This window comes from Canis lupus, chromosome 1 (genome assembly GCF_003254725.2).
Source record: "Canis lupus dingo isolate Sandy chromosome 1, ASM325472v2, whole genome shotgun sequence".
NCBI lineage: Eukaryota > Metazoa > Chordata > Mammalia > Carnivora > Canidae > Canis > Canis lupus.
This window is the reverse complement of record NC_064243.1, coordinates 3,323,774-3,348,518: the sequence shown is the minus strand read 5'-3', so window position 1 is coordinate 3,348,518 and position 24,745 is coordinate 3,323,774. Positions and strand designations below refer to the sequence as shown.

Sequence of the window (24,745 nt, the reverse complement as noted above, 5' to 3'; positions counted from 1 at the left end):
AGCTCTGCTCCTCTTCCTCCACATCTACACCACACCCTTGGCCATCTGTCCCCTCAATGCTTTAAATGCCCTCCAAGTGCCAGTGGTTCCCACATCTACATCTCCAGCCCTGACATCTCTCCTTAATTCTAGAGTATTGGCCCTGTGGCCCACTCACCATCTGAATGTCAATCGATTTTGCAAAGTGAACAAGTCCAACCTGAACCTGCTCTTCACACAGGCTTTCCTACCTGAGCTGAAGGAAATGTAATTACTCAGGTTGCTCAGGAGAAAAGAATTACCTGTGCATCATTTTTGGCTTCTTTCTCGCCCCTCCTTCCATCCATAAGCAGTCACGTGGTTGCTGCCTTCAACAGACACCCAACCTATTCTTACAAAGTCCACTATCAATGCCCTGGACATCCCACCACTTCTCACCTGTACCACCTCAATTGCTTCCCTGGCTTCTCTGCTTGCACTTTTGCCACCTGCTTAATCTACACCCAGCAGAGCTGGTAAAAGACTTTTTAATACCTAAGTCACACCCTATCTCCACTTTTCTCAAAACCTTCCAGTGCCTCTGATAAAAAAAATTTAAAAAAAAAATCCTTCCAATGGCCCTACTTGATATGAATTCATGTTATCTTCCAACCCATCTTCCATTTCTCCCTGCCTCACCCACTGAGCTCCACCCACTTCAGGCTCCGTGGGATCTTTGAACAAGAGCAAGTCCCCCATCTCACAATCTTGAACTCCTTACCCTGTTCTATTTCTCTTCTCCATAGGCTTAACGTTTCCAACACACTATCACATACTTATTTCTTGCATTTATTATCCACAGACTCTATCCCTCCACTAGAATTGAAGTGGCCCCATGAGACAAGGGTCTTTGTTCTTTGATTTATGGATACACCCCAAACAACCTTAAGAGGCTTGACACATAGTAGGTACTCAACAGCTACTTGTCGAATGAGTTAATATCTTTCATTCTGCATGTGCTAACCTCTTCTTCTACCTCAGTCCATCATGTTGTGTTCCCTGCCTTTGGTACGGTGCCTGGTTCAGAACAGGCAGTCCATAAATGTTTGAGAAACAAAGAGATAAATAAACAAAGAAACCAGCATGCATACAGTCCACCTGGAATTGACACTCACTCCTCTTTTCTTTCAGACAGAGAAACTGCTCTGCTTCCCATTCTCTTATTGAGAATGAACACCAGAAGTCACACGTTTCTATTGACTGGAACGTATTATTTCTTAAATTTTATTTTTAATTGAAGGATAGATGACATGCAATATTATTTTAGTTTCAGGTGTACAACTTAGTGATTTGGCAATTATGTACACTACTCAGTTTTACCACAAGTATAATTATCATCTGTCTCCATGCAAAGTTATTACAATATTGTTGACTATATTTCCTATGCTTTACTTTTTGGAATACAATATTTTCAATAGGTTCTGAACATCCAGTGGAGTTCTATAGGTCTTACTTTTTGATGGTTGGAATGTTAGGGGATTATACGTCTCCCAAAAATTCATATGTTGAAGTTCTAATCCCTAGTATCTAAGAATTAGACCGTATTTGGAAAAAGGATCTTCAAGGAGGTGGTTAAGTTAAAATGAGGTTATTAGGATGGGCTCTCCTCCAATGACTGATGTCCTTATCAAAGGAGGGTTAGGACACAGACACACAGAGAAGAAAGACCTTGCAAGGACTCAGGGAGAGATGGCCATCTGCAAGCCAAGGAGAGAGGCCAGAGAAACTAGCCCTGCCAGCACTCTAGTCTCAGACTTCTAAACTCCAGAATTGTGAGAAAACAAATCTCTAGTATTTGAGTCACCCAGCCGGTGGTACTCTGTGATGGCAGCCCCAGCAAACTAATCCACAGGGATAACCACATTAAGCACCAGAGCATGAGGTTTTAAAATTAAACCACCAATATCTACCTGATGGTCCAGAAATCAAAGGGGTTCTCCTTCACCTTTTTGGTGAAATTGTCATGAAGGAGACAAATCCATGCTGATATAAGACATCTGTTCATTCAAAACCCAAATCAAAATAGCAACCACAGCTGCTATTTTCATCCTATAGCAGATCATTTGCTTCAATAATCTGTTCTCCCATAAAATGAATTTATCATAAATGGCAATTTCTCATCATAATTAATTAATCATTAGACAACATTTTGCACTGTACTGACTTCTGAAATTTAATTTTCATTTATTTATTTATTCTTTCCTTCATTGCTTATTTATTTCCATAGAAAAGCCTGGGACATATTTTGAGTTAAATCTCTGACCTTTATATGACCCTTGCTAACTATTCAAACACAAAAAGCCATAAAAAAATTATTATGGGTCAATTTAACAGAAATCCAAAATTCTCTCTCTCTTTTTTTTCCTAGCTACTGAAGAAATATCAGAAATGACATATATAAATTGGAAATCATTTCCCGCTTGCCAGCATATCTTAAATTGATGTGGCCAAGAATATTCCTTGTAATTGTTAAATTAATTTAGATATTCTTGATGTATTGTTCTTCACATGAAAATCACTCATCATTCTTCCTTGGCTATTCGCCTTTTTTCTAAGAATAGAGAAAATTCTATGGGACATACCAAAAAATGTCTCCTGCACACAGAGCATCCAGCTGAGGACCACTTGTAGCACAACCTCAGAACCCATATGTGCTTTTATTGCAAAGATAGCATCACACCCAATGTGCAACGTTAAGATTGGCTGTTGGAGTCCTAAAGTACGGGAGAGAGATGGAATTTTCCTTAAAGGAAAATAAAGATAAATAATTATGCCTTTTGGGGGTAGGCTTCCTACAAAACCTCCTTAAAGGCCCAATATCTTCAGTCTCCCTGGCTAGCAAGCACATGATGTAGGAAGCAATATTAACTAAATGTCAAGGCAATCTACAAATATGTTTAAAACCTAATAAATCATCTCCTGATTAGTGTTAGCTGAAAGTGTAGAATCATATTGAGCTTGGCTTAAATGTTATAAGAAAACTAGAATAATTCCAAAGAAATCCAACACTGCAGACTTTTCCCCGTTTAAGAACTATGCTGTCAAAGACCTGCCCAAATGATAGCACTTTTCTCTTTGCTCCACTGCTCAAGGGCACCAATTGATTTCAAGTGATCTGTTGCCCTACTCTGTGTCATAAGAATTCAAATAGGGAAGGTAAATTTTCACAATTCCATATTCTGTTAAGCTTATCTAAAATATATCTGCCATTTGTTAAAATAGCATATGGGTTTACATTTTTAAGCAATTTGATTCTGACAGTTTTTTTATTTTTTGAACAAAATGGAGTTTCTATTAAATGTTTCTTACAAATTACAAAGAAACTTTGTTTCCTGTTTTGTATGCCAACACACCTGTGCATGAGCTGTTAGTACATCACTGTTGGATCTTCAGGGCAGTGCTTAGTCATCAAGCCAGGATGACCACACCAGGAGTTGACAGGTTGCCTGGGATGCCCACCATGCTGTCTACTGCATTGACCATCAGGAGTTTAGAATTCCATCCCTATATATGTATTTGCAATACACAGAGCACAAATGCTGTCCCTTATAAGAGATGTATTTCATTATGGGGTAACATCCTCGTCTCCTTCCACCCACTTATCTGTGTCCACTGGGCTTGTTTCTTCACGGCGCCAGACTTCCAATGGTGCTGCAGCCATAGTGGTTTTCTGGCTACCACCCTAGGGTGCTGGACATACCCCACCTCCAGACGGGGTGTCTCGGGCTTGATTAGGGCAGAGGCCCCATTTGTCCACATTCGTGGTCCTACTGAGACAGAGCTATGCTCACTGGCCCTTCGATGTGAGTATGGTGAAGGTTCTCTCATGAGGGGAGAACATCCTATGAGACAGCAGGAATACCAAATAAAACACGGTAAAGAGCAGTATTTTTACTTTACTTCCACCCAGTACATTGCCACAGAGGCCTTGATGACAAATGGACAAATTTTCATGGTGGGATAAATTCAGCCATTTTTTATGGGAATTGCCAAATCCTGGAAGAGCCTCTTGAAGTTAGGGAATTGGGTGAGGAATGGGCACCTAATCTCCACATCTTATCCTCGTGGCATCAGGACTCACTGTTGCACCCATACTATATGTCTCTATGGAAATATCTTGCAGATTTAGTGTACATAATGAGTTATGGCTTCCTGAAGAAAAATTCAAATGGGCCAAACTAATTGCTCATGCTTACTTTAAAAACGAAATAATGCTGCCCCTTATTCTACCACCTTCACTCTTCACAATGAGGTATAAATATAAATAATTATTATAAAATATATATGTATTTATGAAACATATTTATATGTGGGATAAAGGTATATTGTATAAATGATTTACATGATACATATTTACTAATGGTCCAAGGATAATTAGAAAGATCTTTTTTATTAAACACATGTTTGGTGATATTCACCTTAAAATATGCAAATCTCTGAGTGGACTCTTATTTTTTTTTTTAACTGGACTCTTAATTTTTATTTTAAATTGGATCGCATTGGCCATGTATCTCATCTTTAATTCAAGTCCTATCTGCTCTAGATCCAACCACATGGGCTCCAGTATTCTCAACAAGTATTAAACCCTATGCATGGTTTTAAAGGGCCACCCTGGCTTGTCACCAGATTGTGTAGTTCTGGTGGCCATTGTTCACTCCAAAAGGGAATAAATCAACCTTTGTTTTTGGTCCTGCATGCAGGGAGCATTGCAGTTGTCACTTCATCCTAACAATAAGAGCTAAGCATACAGAAGTAAATAAGGGAGGACACAGAGCAGGCCACTGCCCACATGACTGGAGACACCAAAAAGGAGTGACAGCTTATCAAGAGAGGAGACTCACGGTGAAACTACTATAGGAACAGGTGCCAGGTCAGGGACACCTGCACTGTGACCCTAAGTCACTGTGACCTGGTTCTCACATTAAATATCAGAGAAAAGTCTCTTTGGGCTTCCTACAGCAGGGGTTGAGGGAGAAGGGAACCAATGCTGAAGTACCAATAGAATCGTTCAATAACCAAAATGCAAGAACAAAACTCTTCTCTTCTTAACCAGGCCTTATCACAGAGAAAACTAGTAACCCAGAGCCTAACTGACATGGAGAAGCAAAATACCCAATTTCATCTCTCTCTAGCCTACAGAGAAAGAAAAACTGAAGCATGTGTGAAGTCCATGGTCCAGAGGCGCCGGTTCACTGAAGACGGGCCTAGATTCTAGAACTAAGGAGAAGCTCCCCCTACTCACTGACCACCACACTACAGAAGGCTTAGTTACAGCAGTTTCTTGACCAGCACATCATTGCCAGCTATCAAGAAGAGGTTACAAGGCACACCAAAAGGCAAAAAACAATCCTGATGAGACAGAATAAGCATCAGAACTGACATGGACAGGATGCTGGAACAGGATGGGAAATTTAAAGCAGCTTTATAACTATCATGTTGAGGGCCCTAGTGGGTGGAGCAGACAGCATGCAAGGGCAGATGGGCAGTGTGATCAAGGAGATGGAAATCTTCAGGAAGGACCTGAGAGAGGTGCTAGAGATCACAAATTCTTTGACAGAAGTGAGGAACCCCTTCAAGTGGCCTATTATCTGGACCCGGCCAAGGAAGGAATCTCTCAGCTAGAGATGTACCAATAGAATCCTTCAAAAACAAAAAGCAAAGAGAACAAAACTGAAAGAGTGGAACGTCATGTGCAAGGATTGGAGGATAACCATCACAGCTGTAACAGGAATGTCTGGGAACACCAAAGAAGAAAGCAAGCAAGAAAGTGGAGGAACATTTGGAATGATGATTGAGAAGCACTAATGACTGGTGAACAAACAGACAAGGCATATCGATGGAACAGAGCAGGGAGCCCAGAAGTAGACCCCAGGAGTATACTCACCTGACCTGTGACCAAGGAACAAAGGCAGCACACTGGAGAGAGGACGCATCATCAGTGACTGGTGCCAGACGACTGGACGTCTGCATGCAGAGTGCGTGAACTAGACATGAGCCTTTCATGCCTCCCAAAACCTGGCTCAGGATGCAGCATAGACCTAAGTGTACAATGCAAAACTATGAAACTCCTAGAGATCTCATAGGAGAAAACCTAGCCTGGGTGTAGTGATGCCTTTTTAGGTACAGCACCAAAGATAGGATAGGTGAAGGGAATAACCAATCCACTGGAGTTCTTTGAGATTATGAACTCTGATCTGTGAAAGGCAAGGTCAAGGAAATGAGAAGACAGATCACAGGCTGGGAAAAAACATTTGCAACAATAAAGATATGTTAAAGAAATCAGATAAAGAAACATCATCCAAAATACCCACCATTTGCTTCAACGTGGATGGAATTGGAGGGTATTATGCTGAGTGAAGTATGTCAATCGGAGAAGGACAAACAGTGTATGTTCTCATTCATTTGGGGAATATAAATAATAGTGAAAGGGAATATAAGGGAAGGGAGAAGAAATGTGTGGGAAATATCAGAAACGGAGACAGAACATAAAGACTCCTAACTCTGGGAAACGAACTAGGGGTGGTGGAAGGGGAGGAGGGCGGGGGTGGGGGTGAATGGGTGACGGGCACTGAGGGGGGCACTTGACGGGATGAGCACTGGGTGTTATTCTGTATGTTGGTAAATTGAACACCAATAAAAAATAAATTTATTATAAAAAAATAAATAAATAAACCCTTAAAACTCAACAATAAGGATCAATCTGATTTAAAAGGCCTGGAGATCTTACCAGACCCCTCACCAAAGAAGACATGCAGACAGTGAGTAAGCACATGAACAGATGCTCCATGTCCGATATCATCAGGGAAATGCAAATCAACACAATGAGACACCACTGCACACCTATCAAAACAGCCAAAACCCAGAATGCTGACCACACCAAATGTTGGTGAGGATGTGGAGCACCTATTAATTGTGCTTCTTGGTATTTTCCCAAAGGAGTTGAAGATGGATGGCCACACAAAAACCTGTATGCACACATGTTGACAGCAGCTTTCTCATAATGTCAAAACTTGGAAGCAATACGATGTCCTTCGGAAGGTAACCAGATAAATAAATGAGGGTCCATCCAGACCATGGATTATTATTCAATGCTAAAAGAAAATGAGCCATCAAGCCATGGGAATACATGGAGGGCCCTTAAATGCATGTTACTAAGTGAAAGAAGCCAATCTGAGAAATTGCATATCTTAAATGATTCCACCTACCTAACATTCCAAGAAAGGTAGAACTACGGAGACAGTAAAAAGATCAGGTTTCCAGAGTACAATCCAGGAGTAGGGAAAGGAATAGGCAGATTACTAAGACTTTTTTAGAGAGGGAAAATACTTTGTATGAAATTATAATGATGAATAGATGTCATTGTACATTTGTCTAAACCCACTGAATGTACAAGAATGAACTAATAAGGTGAACTATGGATTTTTGGTGATCACAATGTTTCAGTTTAGGTTCATCCTTGGAAAACCTGTCCTACTTTGCTGGAGACTGTTGATACTGGGGGAGGCTGTGCATGTGCGGAGGCTGGAGGTCTATAAGAAGCCTCTGTACCTTGCCTCTCATTTTTGTTGTGAACCTAAAACTGTCCTAAAAATTGTCTTTAAAGAAGAAAAAAAGGGGTGCTCAAATGGCTTTGTCAGTTGAGCATCTGACTCTTGATTTTGACTCAAGTCATGATCTCAGGGTTATGGGATGTAGCCCCATGTCAGGCTCTGTGCTGAGTGGAGAGTCAGCTTGGGATTCTCTCTCTCTCCCTTCTCTGGCTGCCCCTCCTCCCACTCGCTCTCTCCCTCTAAGAGAAAAAAAAAAAGGAAATGGAAAAAGTCTTTAAAGTTTATCAAATCAGGGTGGGAGTTACTGCTTCATAAAAGCAGAACAGAGCTCTCATTGTCAACGAAGTATTTTATTCAGGTTTAATTATAAAGCAATATTAAAAATATGTTTATTTGAAGAAAAAGAGATGAGTAATAGAAACTTTACGGTCCACTAACTGTTGAAACCTGATTGGCATTTGACTGTCTTGTGTTATGGTATAATATTGTGATGGTATTTTTATGGATGCCGCTAAAACACAATTCAAAATAAAATGTAGAACTACATTAAGTTTATCCAAGTGCTCTTTTATTGGAAGTTATGAGCAGAACAAAGTGACTGTTTGTTTCAATGCTCTTGAAAGAAGAGGAGGAAGAGCTACCAAGTCCCAATGCTTCTGCACTCCTTACACTGTGAAAGCACAGGTCCAAAATGAAATCTTCAGAAGAATCACACAAGGTAAGTGCCCTTCTTGTTCCCATTATACAGATGCTGGGAAAGGGAACAGAACAGATGTGACTTGCTTAAGCTTGCACAGCAAGGAAGTGATGGGGAAGGGATTTGAACTTGGGCCATCTGATCCCATATCCCACCTCTGACCACTTCATGACGTTCAGCCAGAAACCATCTCAGCTGGGGTGTCATTGTCTGCACACCTGTGCTAAACTCTATACACCAGCAGCCTTCATTTCAATTATTTCTGACTCCAGATCAGGTACTTTAGAATAAATTCTCCCATCTGGTAGTGGAAGGCAGACAAAGACTTCCCCCCTCAACAAATCAATTAATAATATACTCAGCCTCACAAAACTATTTGGTAAATTAAATCAGTAAGTAGATTAAAAAATAAGTCAGAATTCACATATGTAGCAGCTCAATCAGGACTCTATACCCCTTTGTTCCTTTTTATTACATAAGTTTTGTTTTTATAAGAGCCTTTTTAAGTGAACTTTAAATGTAATATACTCAGAAGCTTCCTTTTTGGAGTAGCAATGATTTGTTTCATCAGTTTCTGATGTTACACAGGAATGAATGGCAGGATTACTTGTAGGCAGGCCAATGGAATATAATCACACATTCAGAAATGGGGGAGCGTGGCACTTTAACAAAACATTTATAAGATTTCCTTCTTTGGCACTGAACTTTTATACTGAATTAAAATTAATATGATCTCATATAATAAGCCAGAGATGCTTGAAGCTTCCCTGAAGAGATCACAAGCATCCTTGGGCTTCCTGAATTGGGCATTGGGTTAGAGGGCCAATATAATGGGCAGAGAATGCTCCGGTCATAGATTACATTTAACAAGGTCAAATCTGCAAGTTCTGTCCTAAATCAGTACCATGGAGCTCCAGATAACAAGCACAGTATTATGGATCCTTGCTTGCACAAACATGGAGTATCTGTTGGCCATACAGCTGCATGTCAAGCGTCTGTACAGGTATTTTCTGATTTGGTCTTCACATCAGCCCTGCAGGGACAATACTACCTCCATCTTACAGATTCATACGTTCCTCTGTTCAATATTTTTCTTCCTTCTCAAGCCTTGGGGAGGCTATGCAACTTGCCCAGGACAACACGCTCCGGTAGGCAGCAGTGTTCTTTAAATACAATCCCGACTCTCAAAATGGCACCATTTATGGTCCTTACATACTTTCTAGATTTTGTATAGTCATTGAGACAGAGACACTGGAACTCCTCCAGGAAGAAGTCTGGATGGTGGCCTGCAGAACATATCAGGGTTATGTAACACAACTGTTTGTAGAGGTTTCTCTATCTGTGTGTGCCCTTCCAGGGACTTTCCTTGGTTGCCCTGTACCCACCAGCCCAGGGCTTAAAGAGGTGTCCTCCATTCTGACACAACATACAGTTCCTGAGGGTCAAACAGACCCACTGTTAAGAGCAATAGGGCTAAGTGTACACTTACTGCTCTATTAACAGATAACACTCAAAGTGCTATATTGGCCAGGATGGACTACATTCTGCAATGATAAGCAAGCCTCTCCTAACCCTCAGCAGTGTAAAAAAAAAAAAAAAAAAAAGAGAGCTTTGATTTTGCTTGTGTCACAATCCAGCATGAATCACACAGCTCTCCCTGGCAGCTCACCTCCCATCCCCTTTATCTGCAATGCTGGCATCTGACATACCTGGCCTCTGTGATCACTACAGAATGGTGAATGGAGGAGGACAAAGGAGCAGATGTCTTTGTGCCCAGTCTGGAAGTGGCTTCTGTAACTTTTGCCCATACTCCATTGAATAAAAACAGAGACTTAGTCCCAACCTTACTCCAAACACAGCTAGAAAAATATGACCTTGCCATGTGCTCAGGAGGAGGATATATAATTGGTAAGCATATAGTTCATCCTTGCGATGAGTGTCTGCTGTTTGACTATAGTGTGACTGGGAATGTTATGGTCCCCACATCCAGTGTTTCTAATTTACGGGGAAGTCAAACAGCAGCAGGAAGCATAATAAAAGCTCTTATGAGAAAGGTGGTTGGTGTTTGGGGCAGTTATACCAGAGTCTGAGAGTTCAGGAAGGCTTCCTGCAAGAAGAGATATCTACTTGAAGTCCCAAGACATAAAGAGGGTTTAGCAAGGCTAGGAGAGAAGGAAAGCTGTTCTAAGGAGAAGAAAGGTCTTGAACAGCAGGTCAGAAGTGAGAACAAGCTGGGTTGTACAAAGGACTGAGAAAACCTCAGTGTGCTTGAGCAGAAAGCAGCACCAGAGAGGCTGACAAATTACTGCTAGAGCCATTATTAGTGTTTGAGCCACTAGTGACAGCAGCTAGTCATCATTTAAACAGACTTGTGAAGCTTCCGGGCCAGAAGATTTGCTGAAGGCACTGCATATGTACAATTGGATCAAAGCTCCCTCCTTTAATTAGATCTGAAGTTCTTCATTTGTTTTCCTTAGAGTAAAAGCCCATTTTCAGCTTCAAGCGCAACAGCACCCTTCTTTTATGAAATGTTGAAGCTTCTCATGGAATACTTTGGGAAAACCTGTGGACAATTTCCTCCTCTGACAAGATGCCTGCCTGGGGCTCTGATTCCACTCTAAAGGGGCTTATGTGTGGGTTCCCTGTGGGGACCAGGAGAGGAGCTGAGCTCACATAAAAGCAGTGTCCACAGCTTCTCCTTTCTGTGCTTTGTGCTCCGAAAGAACATTGCCATCCCCCCTCGCCCTCAAACAAAGCTTTGGCCCAACTCTGCAAAGCCACCAGCAAAGCCTTCAGCAATGTAGTTCTCTTACCTGAAAAGGTTAAATATCAGCACGCTTGCTTTGCTAGACCAAATGGGCCTTCAGGAGTCCCAGCTCACCCATTGGTCAGACCAAAATGCAGGGCTCCACAGTCAGGCAATAGCCCAGCGTGTTTCTGCCAACGTGTCAACACATGACAAGAACTGCTTATCATATATCTATTCAGGAAATTGGTTAACTAACAACACCCCCAAACAGCCAATTTAAAGATAACATTGACTTAACTCTCAAGTAAAGCTGCATCCATGTATGTGTCACAAAGTTCTGAGAGTAAGTTTCACTGACTGCTGTTTTCCTGTCAAAGGACTCATCCTTACAAGGGAGAGTGACTGGCAGATGAGCACACCTCCAGCTGACCTTTAGTCATTAGTGCATCCAGATACATGAAGGTCAGTGGAGCAAACCACCAACAGGAAAGCTAGAAAGAAGCCAGAAGGCAGTTATGTGCTTTCCAGAAGTCTCACCTCTAGGGATGGAACACAATCTTGGGGTGTTCCTCAGCCAATCATGTTGTATTGCTTCATGGGCCATGTAATTGTAGGGTCAAATATAGGCATTCTGTAAGAATAAGAGGACAGACCCTGTAAGATTTCATCCAATTTTTCTCTGAGAGTGTCCCAGGCTGGGGTGTTTTCAATAAGTGTTTTCAACACTCAATCCCAAGAGTTCTATAGCTGTACAGGGTGTTGAGGTATCTTGCTGTGACATCCAACACTGCTGTGAACATGTTTCCCATGGGGCACTGGAATGTGCATGGAGACACAGCTTTGCCCTCCTGCAGCTCTGATCTCTCTGAGCCCACTTGGGCCCCTCACCACAGGAACCCTGAGGGATCTAAGCTGCCAAGAAGACACTGGGTCTCCCAGGACTCTCAATGGGTAATGCCAGGCCATTGTGCCTGTAGGAGTTAGAAGAATGTCTCTCCCTATATGTAATAAGGGTATCAAAGAATTCTTTCCTTAGGGTTATTTTTCATATACCTAAAAAGTGTTCTAATATAAGTCACTTTATTAGAGGATTTTATTAGAGGAACTGAGCTCCCACTTCAAGCTCAGAAATAAGTGTGTGGAAGATCACAGATTAGTGCAAGTTGCAAACACTCTTCTATGCTCAGTCTCTTCCATCCAATGACATAGACCAAATTTGTGTGCCTGAGTCTCTCTTTCCTGACTTAGAGTTGGGGTGAGCCATACACCCAATCTTCCTGACTTGTACTCATACTGGACTCCAGTGTCAAAAAGTTTGGTTTCTCCTAAATGAGAAAGGTTTCAATATCCTGTCTCTTGAGTCTACACTCTATATACCTAGGTCTAGTATAATCTTAAGTCTGCAACTGGATTTTTCAGACGTAGTGTGAAGTAGGTAAAACATATCATCTACAAAGAGTAAGTAGCACAATCAACAGTTATACCACAAGAACAAAGAAAAGGCATAAAGCTGCCTGATGGTATCCAACCTCATTGATGAGTCCAACATGAAAGAGCCTCCCATATTTAACTAATAATAATACAGGCACATAAGTATTATGAGGTATTTAGGACAATTAGCAGGAAAACATGACCTGGAGTAAAGTTTCTACAGAGCATAGGCCATCAAAAAAGTCTAAGTTCCATCATCCATTTCCTGTGCCCTTTTCACCTTTGAAATTCCATGTTCCTCCTTCACTACAGAGGCACCCACTACCAGTGGAAAGCAACAAATTTGCCAGATTAGTCATTTATCTCTAGGAGTCTCGATACTTCTTGCTAAAATAAATTTTAGTTTTATTCACTATTTTAATTTAATCAGTATTTGTATCTGTAGCCTTTATTTCTGTGAGATGAAAGACCTTGTCATTAATAAGAAAGCTCAGGGGCACCTGGGTGGCTCAGTCAGTTGGGCATCTGACTCTTAGTTTTGGCTCAGGTCATAATCTCAGGGTCATGAGATGGAGCCCTGCATCAGGCTCCACACTCAGTGCAGAGTCTGTTTGTCCCTCTCCCTCTGCTCTTCTCCAACCCTGTCTCTCTTTCTCTTTCCAGTAAATAAATAAAATCTTTTTAAAAATTCAGATATCTGTAAACCAGCAAATACATAGTTGTTGGAGATGGAATTGTTGAAATAACATTAGGTTTTACACACAGAACAGTGGAGACAATGCACATTTTAGAGCCAAGGAGAAATGAATGCTGTTCCCTGCCCTAATTAGGGGTGTGTCCTTAGGCAAGTCTCTAAACATCTGGAGTAACAACTCTTCATACAAAATTGTGGATAAAACCCAACTTACATGATTATTGAGAACGTTAAATGAGATAACATGCCTGTGCTCAGAACAGATAACAGAAAGTGCCTATGTGTTATTTGCCCTTCTGACCAAGCTCAGAGGACATCAGTCCAGGAATAAATATTTTGCAGTGACTGTGAGGGAAGCCATGACAAGGGCCAGCCCTGCGCAATGCCCCCTCGGGTCAGATGAATGGGGAGAAGTGCTTACAGAAAGGCTGTATCTAGGCATGCTGGGTGATGAAAGAGTCAATGAGTCAATGAGCTCCACATTCAAAGCCTACCCAAATCCGAACCCAGCATCTAAGAGCAAAATACTGTTTGAAAAAGGTAATATTAGGATATTAGATCAATCACAGTAAATCTTGAGTCTTACAAAATAAACATACATTCATTCACTTGATAAACATTCATTAGTCGTCATTTCTAGGTATTGAGGATAAGAGGACCTCTTTCCCTGAAAACAAAACAAAACAACTGAAGAGCAGAGACAACAAACAGCTCCTGCCTCCGGCCCAGAAAGCTAGAGCCATTGAGACAGCCAGGGCGCTGCTGGACAGCATTGGGCTTGGGGTGGGGGCAGCACACCCTTCCCTCAGTTGCTGGGAGAGTCAGCAGGAGCCTGCCAATGAGTCAGGATTCAAGGCAGGTGTGAGCCGCCTACGTGTAGGTGCAGTTTGTGCTGGTCCTGACATCAGCTGGGAAGCCCAAGACAGTTGGCCCCCACATGGATGGACGGGGCCTCTGTGGAGTGGTGGTCTGCAGGGGTGGTGGCCCCTCCCCCCAGGCCAAAGAGGTGCCCAGCTGAGCAGTTGGAGAAGCTGCAGCAGAAGCCCCTTGGGGCTGGGGACCTGGAAGCCTGGTTGCTCCCTCAGGACCACAGCGAGCCAGCAGGTCACAGCAATTGCAATGAGCTACAGTAGCATCAAAGATGCCACAACCTCCCTTGCACCCTCAAATAGCATGCAGATGCCTATTGTGGTCCCTGCTCACCCAGAACCACACACTGAAGGGACTCACAGGCAAAGCCATTCTAGCTGAGCAGGGGAGACCTGGCTGGTGCAACCAGCCCTCTAACATGAGGGCTGCATGTGCCCAACCCTCATAGGCCAGGCACACAGCAGAGCCTGGCAGCAGGCTGCATGGGCCCCAATGAAAGGATACCCAGGGCGCTTGGGTGGCTCAGCAGTGGAGCGTCTGCCTTTAGCTCAGGTTGTGATCCCAGGGTCCTGGGATCAAGTCCCGCATCAGACTCCAGGGAGCCTGCTTCTCCCTCTGCCTGTCTCTGCTTCTCTCTGTGTCTCTCATGAATAAATAAAAAAAGAAAGAAAGAAAGAAAGAAAGAAAGAAAGAAAGAAAGAAAGAAAGAAAGAAAGGAAGGAAGGAAGGAAGCCCTGTTCCAGTTCCCACACAGGCTTACAAGCCAGGGGCACACTACACGCTATTGTCTCAAAGCAGGGATGGAACATGCCAGCAGACCACCTCTCCGGTAGCTCAGGTGAAGAAGAAGGTTGTTTAGACATGGCCCAGGAAGTTTTTCTAATTTGTGCACATATGCATTATACAAAACTGACTTTAAAGTTCTTAGGTATTTTGATTTCATTTATTTCTGCAAAATTTTTAAATTTCTACGTGGGCCTAGATCAATTGCATTGACTATAGCAGACATCCATCGGGCTCTTTATATAAACAGAAATAATTTTCATTAAAAAAATAACCATTTATGTTTTAAAAAAATGAAGGATACTTTCAAATAAAAGACATTAAAATTAAGAGCTCCTTGAAGCCAAGACCCTGTTTTACGCCAGTGATTCTCAAGTTCTACTGCGTGTTAGAATCAAATGAGGATGCTAATTAAAGCAGAATATCTGGGGGGAGTGCAGGTGTCTGCATTTTTTCAAGTCTTTTAAAGCCTCACCATGCAGCAACGTTGAAAACTGGTGTGCTCCTGTCCCACTTCTTGACTGCTTGAAATAGGGGCATCAGGATGTCTTGGATAAAGTGAAAATGCCAACTCAAGACTCATCTTCCTCTAGTTTTGTGTTTTGTTCCAGCTGTGAGAGCACAGATACTGGCTTATGGATCTGCCAATCGAAAGTGCAAACCACAGAGACCTCACCGACAAAGAACAGTAAAAGTAAGGCAAATTGGATTAAGCCACATTTTAAATCACGTGCATTCTGTGGAGCAAAGTAATCGGAAGGAAGGATGCAGTAATTCCCTTTCCTCTGTGCCGTTCAGCCTTGTCTATCTTTCTAAAATCTGGCCTCCCAAAAATATGCCCAAGGACTGTGACAGATTTGTAGGAAAACTCACAGGCGATGAACAGAATCCTTTTCCTTCCTCCATCACCGTGAGCCTCCAGCATCTAACACCAGCAAAGAATCCCATTTCAAAGTACACCAACTTCATTATGATTCAAAAACAAAACCTCTGAATTTCAATCCTTCACTTCTTCAATCACTTAACTCAGCCAATAAGCATCACATAAAATCGATTCCTAATAAGGAAATGAATAAATACTACTTAATAGCTTTGGTAACTATACAGATGCAGAGAAATTACGGTCTAATAAAATGACTGCCTTATTGTTTTAAATGATGCATCATTTTTCTCCAAGAGACTCAAAGCACTATCTCTCCAAATGCTCCAACAGGTGCCCCAGTATGTTTGAAAGTAAAATAATTATTAATGACACGGTACAGAAAGGATTAACTCACATCACCTCCACAGCTTAAGAATCGGTTAGAACATTTTGGTTTCATGACTAGTGGCAGGAATAAAGCCTGCAGCCTCACAGAGGTTGCTCCCTAAAGAGAGTCTTGCTGATGCAAGTGTTGGCTTCTCATCATTGAGACGTGGAACAAAATAGATGAATCCCGGAAATCAAGATGTTAAGACCAAGTAAATCAGGAAGAGTAAAGAGAAAGGAGGCTGCAACCGCTTACAGATACAAACAATGCCTAAAAAATAAATGAAAGCTTGTTGTCAACATTCCTTCTCCCCAGGGATGGATGTGTGTATAATAAAGATCTCCAGAAGCGTCAACCCATATGGCTTGGTAAGCATGTTCTGAACAGGCTACTTTAAATTCTACTAGGAATAGACTAAAGTGATTTAAACTTTACATTCCCTTTGTAAATGGACATTTCATTTTCTGTGTTAGGTCATATGATTTTCCTAGATTTATAGCTGCATCAAAAGACAACAGTCAAAATTTATTAGTAAGATTTCTAGGGTGACATTAAAATGTTAAGAATGTTAAGAATGTGCAAGTGTCAGGTTTATGCCTCCGAATATAGCCATTCTTCTTGCAACCCGGGCTTTCATCACACAAATTGGGTATAATTGATCTAATAATGAGAGGATACCATTTGAATTACTGCAGACCTTCATTGATTAGGAAGGACCCGATCTAGAGCCCAGAGAGAATGAGACAGAGTCCTATGCAGAGCTTTGTTTGAAGCATGAAGAGGAACTGGATTTGTCAGAGTTAGAGACACCATGGGTGTTGAGTGCAGAGCTCGAACAAGGGAAAGGGGTGAAAAAAAAAGCAATTGTCACTAAGAATTAGGAAAAATAAGCACCTTCATTTTGCACAAGGATTTTACTTAGAATCTACTTATTTAGTGATATTTGTTTTGTGGTTTTATACTTGTAACTATGAAAAAAATATTTTTTTGTTGAAATTCCTGCAAAATAAACCATTTGTTGTCTTGGGTTTGAAACAGCAACCCTTCTTCCAAAAGAAATAAATTTCATCATATGGAGATTTTTATAGGGTTTCCTAAGGAAGGCAACTAACCAGATACCAAAGTAAAAAATTAAAATGCAGCAGATTTTGCTACTTCTCATAGAAGCAGACATCCTCATCTGGTTCAATGGAGCAAACACTTGCCACAGAAATCTATGTTTATGCTCTCTCAGAGCACTTGGCCATAGTATCTTTACTTGGCCTTGTGCCAGTCAAAATTTTTAATCTGAAAAGCTGCATGCTCCCCCCAAAATAACTAGCCATTTTGGCTAATAATGAGCAATCCACAAGCATGCCCTGTATGAGTTTAAATATCAAGATAAATGAGACCAAAGAACATCCCTTCAGGTTCATGGTATGTATGGACTTCCATTACCAGGTCTAAGAAAAACTGATGCCAAGTACCCAATCTGCATGTCAGAGAAGAATGAATAATTATGGGAAGCATCTTGACAGAAGAGAGGATACAGTTCCCCAAGGTAGTAAATGGTCACTTTCCTTCACTCTTTCACCACCTGGAGATATCTTGAAATGTTCTCTGATTTGTCATTTTGGAAATATACTCACCTTTTCCTACCACCAATGTTTCATTTGCACTTGGTGTCACAGTGTCACCTTGCTTCCCCCAACTGTGGCTCCAGGACCCCCTTCCAGGATTCAGGACACTTCCAATTCTACCTGCAGTGCTTATCACAGCAAAGTCCTCACAATGTGAGCAGCTAGAAAGTTCATGCTCCTTTACTATTTCTAGGTAAGGAATGAATTCTAGAGAAATTTCAACAAAGAGGAAAGGATCGCATCTCCATACTTGGCCAATGACCATAAGTTAATACCAAATGCCTTACTTAAATACTTTCAACAGACATGACACAAGCACAGTATTTTAGCAAGTAGGGAAACTAAATGCAATCCAAATGAATTACAAAATCTCAATGACTTTTGTCCCAGTTGCCTGAATTTGGTGACTTTCTGTAGTTGCAAGAGGTAGTTGTAAACTATTTGAAATATGACAATTATGCTGGATTTCACTGTGTGTTTACCTGGATTTCATTTAAGGAAGTGTGCTGGCCCCCATTTCTTCTCGGTACCTGTCATACATAACAAACTACAATGAATGATGAAGAGTTCAGACTCAACATCACACAGATGCAGGCCTATTCTTTTTTTTCTTCAAACACAAACATTGAATTCTGATGGGACATGCCATCTATCCCAGTTCTACTGTTTCTTCCCTCTTTGATTTGGGGAAAGTCATTTAACTTTTTAGAAACCTTGCTTTTCTCAATTGCTAAATGGAAGAAATAATGTAATCTCCCCAGATTGTGGTAAGAACACAGTGAGATAATGAATGTAAGCATTTGGCATAGAGCAGCACTCAATAAATGGTAACTATTGTTTTAGTTGTGACTAGTGAGCATTCTACAAAGAAAATATATTCTATCCCATATTGGCTTAAGTGTGACTTCCTGGTAAATGTTATAAGTACTTTGCGACAACTCTTCTCCCTAAACCCTGTCTTCTAGCAGGTTTAGATGAATCACTCATACGCCTAGATAAGTTGACAGGGTAGCCTTTAAAATTGAGCCAAAGAATTGAGTGCCTCATTTCACAAAACTGTTCCTCTGTGGTCCTGGGTTTGGTATTAAAAAGACTTGCAAATGTTTATGCTGGGAGAACAAATGGGCAAATGCAGGGTGTCCGTGGTGGCTTAAATCATGAGTCCTCCATGAGTGCTCCAGTGTAAATAGGCAGGGAGTCAATGCAAAACCCAGACAGGAGAATGTGATTTTATCCCACAAGCCAATTTATTGGGTTACAGGGAGGTGGGGGATGCAGAAAAAAAAGTAGGGTGAAATATTTTAATATTTTCCCTCTTACCTTGTAATGCATATAGAAAGATGCCATACAAGCTAAATCTGTTGGCGCAAGTGTCTCTGAAACTGCTGACATCAGACTAGAAGTTTGCGAAGGCGAGGACTGCCTTTCCTTCCAGTCCCTGTTAACGCAGAGGTTGCTCTCGCAATAACCAAGTGCTGATGAGTAGGGTGTGTGCATGTAATGAACCATTTCAAAGACTCACACATGGAGAGCAAAGAAGGACCTCACGCCCACCAGCCCAGTGCACTTCCATTCATCCCCAGCTTGCCCATTCTGTTGGATCTCCTTTGCAATAGAATAACGGTTACTAAACACTACTGGGTACCCGGAATTGCTCCACGCAGTTTTCATGGATGAATTCATTCAGTCTTCCTCAAATTCTTTTTTTTCTTCCTCAAATTCTTTTTTTTTTTTTAATTTTATTTATTTATGATAGTCACATAGAGAGAGAGAGAGAGAGAGGCAGAGACATAGGCAGAGGCAGAAGCAGGCTCCATGCACCGGGAGCCTGACGTGGGATTCGATCCGGGGTTTCCAGGATCGCGCCCTGGGCCAAAGGCAGGCGCCAAACCGCTGCGCCACCCAGGGATCCCCTTCCTCAAATTCTTATAAGACAGTTACTCTTATCTTCATTTTACTGATGAGCAAATTGGGCCCCTTGGTGCAGAGCTGTGCACGAGCGCACACACACACACACACACACGTGTGCACACACTCCATAAATAAAGTCAGCACCTGAGAGGTGGAAGCCTGATGAGTGATCCAAGTGGACCAGCCAAGAGCCAAGCAAACCCCTGCAGTGGGCTCATCTCTAACTGGTGGGAAGAGATGTCTAGAAATCCCAGCAGGCAGTCAACACAAGTCCCCAAAGACAAGGGCTGGACTGAGCAGATGGTTTCTCAGTTGGAACATTCCAGAGGTAACTGGAATCCCCAAGGTCGATGAGGAGAGCAGGCTCACACAGAAGGAAGACACAGGGCAGGTGTCTGCACAGGGCTTTCAGCTGGAGCAGGTACTGGAAGATGTACATACATGCATGTATGTGGCCCCCAGAACCAAGCAAGCATTCATATGCTAAAATAAACATTCAAGATAAGAGTGGAATCACCTTGAGCCTAGACAAGTCACCAAGGCCCTAACCAAGGGTCTGCTGTCCCATGACATCCTTCTGGAAAAGTCACCAGAGCCCAGAAGGGCAGGGAGTAAGTAGCTGGTGAGGACCCGGCACAAGAACATGCCAAAGGAGGCCAAGAAGCTCGTCTTGTGGGGACAGAAAGTGCTTTAACTCACACCTAAAGGTTTCTAAAGGCATTTTCTAGGCTTAAAAATTCTGTGGAAATTTTGCTTGTCCACATTCCCCGAAGCATTAATGAAGACTGTTAATAACCTGATGTGATCTCATGCTTTGTTATAAGCAAATGAGCCTGTGTCAGAGCTGACAGCGACGTCCAGCAGGCCACCATGTGCTTCCTGTGTGCCACTTGTTCTGAAACACTCTCCATTCACGACACCTGCTCACGCTCCAGAACTGCAGTAAGCCAAGCAGTTGTTCTAATTCACTTTACCTCACCAGCTTCACTGGCCACACCCAACTGCCAAGGAAGTAGGAAGTCAGAACCATGATGTGTGTTCCTAAGTCCTCTGCCTCAGCCCACAATGCTTTTGTTATGGGTGACAGAGCAGTAATGGAACATTAGAAGTTATAACATTACAAGGTTACATAGGCTTGCCGTTAACTTGCTCTCTCAGATTGCAGGATGATATACTAAATCCTCCACTTGCAGGCCTCCTATGTGTTTCCTCTCTCTGGTGTGTGCATGTGTGCCTATGCATGCATATAATTGTACATAAGTGTGTATGCGTATGAGGGTATGTATGTGTATATGTGTGTGTGCATGTGTGTGCACCTACATGTATATGTGCTTATGTATATATGTATATTATGTGTATATGGATGTGTGTACATGTGTATATGAATGTTTGTGTGAGCACATGTGCATCTCTGTGTAGATGCCTGTGTTTATGTATGTAGTGTATGTACATATGTGTAAGCTTATGCATATGTCTATGTGTGTGGTGTGCATATGTGTGCATGCACATGTGTATACATACACGTATCCTGACATCATTCCTGTAAAGTTGGCATTTTCCCTTCACACAGTTGTGACTTTGAGGGCTCTGGTGAATATACTGCTCTTAGAAAGTGGTGAGGCCATTCAAGCCCATGCCTGTTTGATGTCAAAGCCTATGTTCTAATTCCAAAGGCTGTTGAGACTGAGGTAGATTTGTGTGGGGTCAGGTGGAAAATATAGATCAGGGACCCCCAGGCAGGACACCAAAAGCTTTGGGAAAAGATAACAGCATCCCTGGATGAGGAATCCTGACATCCCAGAGAGACAGGAAAGGAGGTTCACCCAGACCCAAAATTCGGTGATCCTTGTTGTGGCTGATGAATCGTATGTAATGTACACCCATTTACAGATTTATATATTTCAAACTAATGCTTCCATTCTTTGAAGAATGAGTCTAAAAGCAAAATAACTTCTCTGGGAAAAAGAAGAATCTATGCATGTGTATGTGCACACCTATGCGACATGTATGGCAAACCAAGAGAATAGTCCTAATATCTAAAGTTGTAACAGAACAACAAAAACATGAATACAAAATGCAATAGAAAACTGTGTGCTAACAGACAATTTTCACACATCTATGCAAGATAAATATCTAGTAAACTTATGAAAAAATAATCCTCAGTAATTATCAGAAAAGAGAAAAATAATGAAATACTATTTTTCATTTATCGAGCTGGGGCACGAGTGCCTTTCTTTTCTCTACTGTATACTTCTATATATTTAAGAGTTCCTACAATGACCATATTGTTATGTCTATCATCAGAAAAAAAGTGCTGGCACCTCTGGCAGGTTCAGAAGAGGTGGCACCTCAGGTGCTACAAGATAGACCCACATGACATTCTAATATCCCCATGTCCAAGTGAGAAAAGACTGGCAAGCCACACTCCTCTAAGTGGCCTCTGAACACAAAGTGTTCTGTGGTGGGCCCATCCTGACCATCTCCGTACAACAGCCAGAACTGAAGACACGGTAGCTTCTGTGTCTACACGCACATAGTGTTACCTGTGCCTGCAGTGTAGACAACACAACAGTCACTCACCACGTTGCCTTGAGAGGTTTAACTTACAGTTTCCTAAAGCAACCAAAATCAGAACCACCCTTACAAAATCCAAGAAGTGCTCTGGCCCACATGCCATATGTACCATTTCTTCCTGGTACTGCTCTACCAGTAGAGGCCAAAGCTCACGTGAGCATGATATCCTGCCTTCCCCCAGAATTTCCAAGCTTTTTCGGAGTTGAATTCAAATGTTGCAGCTCTTTACTTAAAAATAATTTCTCACAACTTAATGGATTGAGAAGCCTACTTTCAGAAAAAGAACAAAAAACAAACACAAAAAAATGAGAGACTGAAAGAGCCTTCCCTCCTTAAACCATGGACTCAGCCCAAATTTTTACCCACCTGCCTACCACCAAATAGCATAAACATGATGCTACCCTGTTCAGGCAACAATTTTCATGTGCTGACATCAAAGCCCTCAGTGTCTCTGCAGAAGAACTCAACCTTGGAGACCGTTATCATATGCTCAAGCACATCGCTGGCCAGTCTGTGGGACACTTCTGATCTAGCAAAAATGTGAACAGCTAGTACATTTCCTTGGGTGTGTGACTCACGAGACCTAGCATGTACTTGCTCCCTGAGTCATTCAGCATGGTGAGCTTAAGAGACTTTTCACGTGAAGGCAGAGGCTTACCCAGCTTTAAGTGCTCCTTAATTCAAATCCCTGGAAGTGCAGAAATGTGCACGTTACTGTATTTAGAGCCCTTAAAATAGGACCTAATTAATTTATGACCACTAGTTCACCTCTGTATTCTACTCAAAATCAAGAAGTATTATTAAATTTTTACTGTGCCTAGGCTTAAAACCATTTAGGAAGAAGGAATTAAAAGACAAAGGAAATGAGTGGAGGAAGAGAATGGAGGGAAAAGAAAAGGAAGGAGAGATAGCTGGAGGTGCCCCGAAACTGAGGGCGGCAAGCTGCCCAGCACAACCCTATGTTGAGCACTTGCTCTTTGCACCATGTACATTGAAGACTCCTCCACTGTTCTCACATACTCAACAAAATTGTGAGGGACACTCAAATAAATATAAATGTAAGGAATAGGTCCTCTCTATTGAATTTGCAATTTCCACAAAAACTATGGACAGAATTTCCAATTTTAACAAATAACATGCCAGTGATTTTCTTCTAAAATAATCTCTAAATCTTGCCTTAGAATAACCTCTTAAGGTATTATAACAGCACATGAACACTTTTAAGTCTGTTATTTTATATAGGTATATTTCCTTCCAGAAATGTACCTAGTTACTGTCCCATCATTGTGTTTCACCTTTGCCAATACTGATATTAACAGTATTTAGATTTTGAGGCCTGAGGTCATTATATTTAAAGGCAATTTTTTTCATAAAGTCATTGTTCTTCCTCAAGATCTGAATTTTGTGAGATTAGTCCAAAGGAACTTCTAGGAGAATTAATGTTATGATTCCCAGTCTCATGATGGATATCTTAGTGAACACAGGATTTGCTAAAATTAAATATGGTCTAGAATGGATTGATTTTAAGCTCAATCCAAGGCAATCATACCATTAAAAGAGTTGAACAGCTTTATGTACTTCATATTCATGGTTTAAATGTAGAGTTCTTTTCATGAAGCTCATAGAAAAGACAATACATAATCCTGGAATTGCTGAGAACAGAATCAACCAAATATTTAATTACATGAAAACTATATTTAATCTTGAATAGAGCTAAATGCCTTAAATTTTCCTCTATTCCAATATTTTCACTCAGATAACTTAGTAAGCCAATCACATTGAATTGACTTCATTTGTTATTGATGATACAATGCTGTTTATAGTTAGTGTGTCTCTCCGGCAATGGCTTCCCCAGAACTTGGCTGGCTTGGGATTCACAATCTCGAATCCTCAACTTCTTCTTCTCCGTGGTGCTATCTCTACATTCACCCGTTGCCAATATGGCCTTGTCCACACAAACCTGAGGTAGCTACTTAGAATTCTTAACTTCAAGAAATTCAAGAAAAATATTCTAAATATCTTTAAACTTAATTTGTCTAATACAAGACTGACCATTTTATACCTGGCTGCCCCACCCTCTGGTATTTCTTCAGGGTAGATCATCTTAGTTAATGAACAGTCATGGTCCACCTAACTTCCTCTTTCTTTGTCTCTGGGTTCTTGTTCATCTATCTGGCTACTGACCTACCTTCTCCATCATAACTACATTGCCTTTATTTATTTACTTCTTTAATTATTTTATGCTAGGCACTCTCATTCACCTCATTCCCCCTCACTGTGACATCAGGCAGCATGAGTAAGGGGCATCCTACCATGACAAGTGGCCAGACTTAGGAAACCTCTTTATCCCTGCAGGTCAGACTCTCCCTCTCTACCCAAAATTCCCAGGTGGCCCAGTCTGGGGAATTGTCTTCTGCCCTCTCAGGCAGCACTGATAGGAACCAACCTGAACCCCACCAACACAAAATAAACCTAGAATACCAAAATGACATGACAGAGATGAAAATTAGACTGTCATTGGAATGACAGCCTACAAAGACAAGTCAGGACCTACATGCAAAGCCTAAATAGGATGACTCTCTTCTAATGTAAAATACTT

The 24,745-nt window shown here is 41.6% G+C and overlaps 1 long non-coding RNA gene across 2 annotated transcripts in view; it reads right to left on the bottom strand.

Annotated features, from left to right (window-relative positions):
• Positions 1-8,148: 8,148 nt before the first annotated feature.
• The window catches only part of LOC112643952 (uncharacterized), a 43,103-nt gene continuing 26,506 nt past the window's right edge, over positions 8,149-24,745 (bottom strand). For both annotated transcript variants that reach the window (XR_007411539.1, XR_003125997.3), the window contains exons 4-5: positions 11,552-11,645; positions 8,149-8,319 (exon numbers count right to left, since the gene is read on the bottom strand). This is a non-coding gene — a long non-coding RNA (uncharacterized LOC112643952). The remainder of the gene's footprint in view (positions 8,320-11,551; positions 11,646-24,745) is intronic.